This window comes from Garra rufa, chromosome 15 (assembly GCF_049309525.1).
Source record: "Garra rufa chromosome 15, GarRuf1.0, whole genome shotgun sequence".
Taxonomy (NCBI): Eukaryota; Metazoa; Chordata; class Actinopteri; order Cypriniformes; family Cyprinidae; genus Garra; species Garra rufa.
Window position 1 is genome coordinate 2,312,125 of NC_133375.1, and position 6,061 is coordinate 2,318,185.

Sequence of the window (6,061 nt, forward strand, 5' to 3'; positions counted from 1 at the left end):
GAGACCTATTATGACCCCTTTTACAATATGTAATATAAGTCTCTAAGTGTCCCCAGAATGTGTCTGTGAAGTTTCGCTCCACAGATCATTTATTACATCATTTTGAAAATGCCTATTTTGAGTGGAAGCAGAAACATGCTGTTTTCGTGCATGGCTCTTTAAATGCAAATGAGCTGCTGCTTCCTGCCCCCTTTTCCAGAATAGAGCTGTGCTTTTACAGCTGGTAACTCAGATACTCTGACAAAAAACATCTGTTTGCTATATCAGTTTAAACTTCTAATATACGGTTCAAGCTGTCACATGGCATGTGAGTACTAAACTAAATAGCTGTTTAGTATTTTCATGTCTTATTGTGCTTAAACGGTCAAATACACACAAGTTTATCGTAAAAACACACAAGTTAGAACTGGCACACCGTTGTCGCTTGCGAAAAAAAACAATGGCGGTTCCATGGGTGGAAACATGCAGATTAAGGCGTGGTAATATTATAATATGATCCCCTTACTATCTCACGAGGGGAGCGAAATCTGATCGGCTTGTTTTTCACATGCTTGCAGAGAATAGCTTACAAAAAAATGTACTAGGTTGTTCTTTTTCACGTTTTCTGGGTTGGTAGATGCACTGGGGACCTACAAGAACTGGGAACTGTTACAAGAAGGTGAATAATTGCTGTTTTTAAATCACTGAGAATTTTATGTTTTTATTTCTATTTCATTTTTAAGGTGTTTGCACACAACAATTTATTGTCTTTGCATTATATAACAAAATATGAATGCAGGGGCATTTTCCTTATCCACCTTATTCTATATTACAAACCATTTTTTTCATAATTAAGATAATACATTGAAATAATATGATAAAGGCGCCAGAGGTGGTTCTAGGATTTTTCTGTAACAGGGGCCATTAAGGGGCCACATGTTACAATCAGGGGCCAAGTACAGGGTACATTCAAGCACACAAAATAATTTATTCAGTACGGTGAAAATACATTTCGGCAGTCATTCCTTTTTCAACACAAACACAAAAATTATGAGCCAGTAAAGTTCTTAATGATTTTTTTCATTTATTTATACTGTGTCTTTAGGACACAATGCATAAATCACACACACACACACACACACACACACACACACACACACACACACACACACACACACACACACACACACACACACACACACACACACACACACACACACACACACACACATGTTGGGTTTACATGTTTTATGGGGACATTCCATAGGCGTAATGGTTTTTATACTGTACAAACCGTACTTTCTATCGCCCTACACCTAAACCTAGCCCTCACAGGAGATTGTGCACACTTTTACTTCATCAAAAAAACTCATTGTGCATGATTTATAAGCCTGTTTCCTCATGGGGACCTGAGAAATGTCCCCACAAGGTCAAAATCTACTGGTATTCCTATCCTTGTGGGGACATTTGGTCCCCACAACGTGATGAATACCAGGTACACACACACACACACACACACACACACACACACACTAAAGTACATCACAGCGATTAATTAATCAAATACAATACAATTTACAGTGTGGATATATTTATACCTCCCATCTTAAACATCTCATACAGTAGGCCTACACTCTAAGTGGTTGCCTTCTGCAGCTCAGGACCCCTCAACTCAGGATTTACACACAGTTCTACAGTATAAATCACTACACCTGCTGTTAATATTTACATAGGTCAAGTAGAAAAATTGTCCATAGGTTGTTTTAAAAGTTAATTTGATGAAAATTTGATTAGACCAAAATAAATGCATTTTGTTTGTGATTTGTGATATAATACTATTATGGTAAATGTGATGTCCTAATTATAAAATATAAAAATCGCATTTTTTTTTACAAATTTCTGGAAATTACCACCACAAAATCAGTCATTTTGATTGCAAAAATCACACAAAAAAATCGTGGAGTCATTCAGGTTCCTTGGAAATACCATCTCTCAGGACCTGAAGTGGGACATTCACATAGACTCCATTGTGAAAAAGGCCCAGCAGAGGCTGTACTTCCTCCGCCAGCTGAGGAAACTCAACCTGCCACAGGAACTGCTGAAACAGTTTTACTCTGCCATCATTGAATCCGTCCTCTGCACTTCAATTACCATCTGGTTCAGCTCAGCTACAAATTCTGATCTCAGAAGACTACGTCGGATAGTCCGGACTGCTGAGCGAATCATTGGTACAACCCTCCCTACCCTTCAAGATCTGTACTTATCCAGAGTACGAAAAAGGGCTGCCAAAATTACTCTGGACCCCTCACATCCAGCACACTCACTTTTTGAACTGTTACCATCCGGTCGGCGCTACAGAGCACTGAGCACTAGAACGACCAGACACCGAAACAGTTTCTTTCCTCAGGCAATCCATCTCATGAACACTTGATCGTGGAACATACAACACTATACATTCTTTATTCTTTTTTCCGTTATTTATTTAAAGCACATACTTACTCCATTCAAATGTCTTTGCTATTTTTGCACATTGTCTGTCTTGTATACCTCTATATTGTTCTTTTTATAATATGTATCGTCTTGTCACTGTCTTTCTGTAGCACTGTGGAGCTCTGTCACAAAAACAAATTCCTAGTATGTGCAAACATACCTGGCAATAAAAGCTCATTCTGATTCTGATTCTGATTCTGATTGATCAAGTTAACTACAGAATCTTCAGAATCTTAGCAAAAACATGTTAACATTGCTTACAAGTTTATTGGTTTACTTCGACAGTGCTTCCAGTGCTCCTTCCACAATTTAGTTAACAAACCTAAAATAAGTGAGAGCAGAAGCTAAATATCCTTTCATATTTTGACAAACAACACGAGGATTTGTGACTCACCAAGAATTGTCTTCAAGTTAAAAATACTAAAAAAGTTCCTGTATGTAATCAATCTTTATATCGAATATCTGATAGTCAAACAAAACATTAATGATGAAAATGAAGATTAGGCGATATGGTAAATATATATTCTTATTGTATAAGAGTTAAAGTTTGGGGGGGAAAAAAAAAAAAGCTGGTCAACCAGAGGCCGATTTTTTAACAGATGCTGTGAGAGGCTTCACTACACTGAATAAACTGCTTATATTTGAATAATGTCCTATAGCTAACTACAAAACCAAGATACAAATAATAAACGTCATATTGCATTACATTAAAGTAACTCACACACTTGATATGATCAACAAAAAAGCAAAACGATTGTATCATAAATTATTTATTTTATTTATTTATCTTATGTAGTTTCATTTCTTCTTTTTCTTTATTTCTTTTTTTTGTGTGTGTATGTTTGGAATACAGTTTCATCCTCTATAAGTGTCCGACCCGGTCCGACCTGACGGCCGCCTTTTTACTCCTCCCCCGACTGCAAGCGGCTGCTCTCGCCAGCCGGCGGCAGGCTAGTGTAGTGCATCTCGAACGCACCTAATATAAAGCCAAGACCTCTGCTTCTTCTCCCAAGTTGCATCGACACATTACTGCCGCCAATTGTTTGGGGGTGGAATAGCATCTATAATCGTTGTGAAGAATTATCCGGTTGCTCTTCTCGTCGACGATTGATGGAAGGGGGGCCAATCAGGGGCCAATCAGATTTTAGAAGGGGCCAGGGCCCCTATGGCCCCGCCTCTAGAACCGCCCCTGAAAGGCGCCAATTTCAATATCAAGCATCAAAACAAGCTGTTACAGCTAAAAATAGTTGGACGTGGATGAGACCAGACACCAGACCCATACAATTTACAAAAATAAGGTGGATAGCATGAAAAACTCTGCAAGCTTGATAAGACTTCATACATCCACAAAAAAGAACTAAATCAAGTTCACAACATTTGTTTGCATTTGCCACCGATATTTTGTATGCCAGCCATTTTTTTAACCATTATGGTTAAACATATTCGTGTCTGACCCATAAACACCTCAAATAAACTCCTCTATAGCCAGACATTTACTGACCACTAGGGGGCATTGTTATACTTATAAATAGGCTTCACAATGCCCTGAAAAACCAATATCTTTAACTAATTGTATTCTCTTGTCAGAAATAAAATTAGATGGCTTGCTACCATGTGTGTGAATGATTCACTGAATGCATTTAAACTATGATAATTAAAAAAATATATATAATATTCTGAATATGTACATCACCCACAGTGCTTTTCAGGTATTTACTAATTTCATACAGGGCAGGTAAATGATTTTAATAAGGCTAGACTTCTTAATGATCCCAAGTGCACTAGTCTGTATAATTCAGTATGAAACACGATGTCATATTCTACACTGTTTAAAGGTTACTAAAACAACTTAATAAGAGAATTACAAAATATCTAGTTAACGTTTCAAATTGATTATGGTAATGTGTTGTGAGATTTTAAAATGCAATGCATTGCACACGCTGTTCTGAAGGGTCCTTTCTTTTCTCTTAATTGTATCTATTAATTAAAATGATTACCCTCCGTATTTAAATGATTTACCTCGATTTGCAAAGGGCTTACATTTATTTGCATGTAGTTTTGGAAAATACTGTGGAGAGCGTGAGGGTGTGCGCGTGCACGACGACTCCCATTAAACGAAGTTATCAAGCGCGAAAGATTGAGAGCCGTAGTCAAATTCTTCACCGGTCCACTTTAAAACGCCCTGAATAATCAGTGATTATTTTCTCATTTCGGAGCCTCTGTGGTTTATGGGTAATTTTAAAAGGTTTTTAATTTCCTGTCGAGTGCAGAGTGCTCAGATGTGCCCGTCAGTGCGCGCGAGGGATTTGTGTTTTTGTTTTTACAGCGTGCTGTGCTCAGCTCTGGGGTCGTGTGTCATGTAGGATTTTAATACGGAGCTCATTTCCTGGAGCAGCTAAGATAGAGATCAAAGCCTTTGCTTGCTCTCATTGCTAAGTGTGGGACGGTCTGGGAGGTGTGTGGGTCTGCTGCACGTTTAAACCTTGCTCCCCATAGCTTGTGTCATCAGTTTTCTCTCATATTGGGCTCATTTCGTTCGTCGTTTTACCTCGTGTTAGTACTGTCTGTGCTCTAAATCAGGATAATTCAGTTTCGCGACTGAATGACACAACCATACTGGCATGTCCGTCCTTATTAGATGGACTCTAGCTCAGCGCACAGACTGCAAATCATTTTATCTTGTTACAGTTTGGCTGTATTTTACATAGCAACACTGGGATGCTTAGTATTTTCTATAACCAGATTATGCCAGTATTCTGGTTTCAACAAACCAGAATAAGATAGGTATTATTAATATTAATAATTTTTAACCTCAAATGCTCGTCTTGTCTAGCTCTGCGTGAACTCTGTGTAGGCTATTCTGGTTCAAGACAGTTAGGGTATGTCGAAAAACTCCCATCTCATTTTCTCCTCCAACTTCAATATCACTGCGGAAGTACCGACCCTGTGTTTAAAAAGTGAACATGCAAAGAAGATCAAACACCCTTTACAAAAAAATGTAAAACAGCGATGTAGGATGATTTTGAAGTCAGAGAAGAAAATGATATAGGAGTTTTTTCAACTGTCATGAACCGGAATACACAGAGTTCACGCAGAGCTAGACAAGATGAGCATTTGAGGTTAAAAAGTATATAAATTGTAACTTTTTTAGAAAATATCCAATCTTATCGCTAGATAAGACCCTTCTTCCTCGGCTGGGATCATTTAGAGCCCTTTGAAGCTGCATTTAAACTACATTTTGGAAGTTAAACTCAGGAGCACCACAGAAGTCAACTATATGGAGAGAAATCCTGAAATATTTATTTAAAAAAACATAATTTCTTTACGAGAGAAAGACATGAACATCTTAGATAACAAGGGAGTGATTCAATTATCTGTAGGTGTTTGCTTTGGTGAACTTCTCCTTTAATGAGCTGATTAAATTACTGTCTGAAAATACATTTTACCAAGTGGAAAGTGTGGACTTTTCCAGTTTTTTTCAAATAGAAACAGTTAAAAATATTGGAATATTCCACTAGTTGTGAAGGCTATTGGAGCAGAATATGAGCCATAATTGGGAAAATAAGTCACTCAAAAAATGTCTAAAAATTGT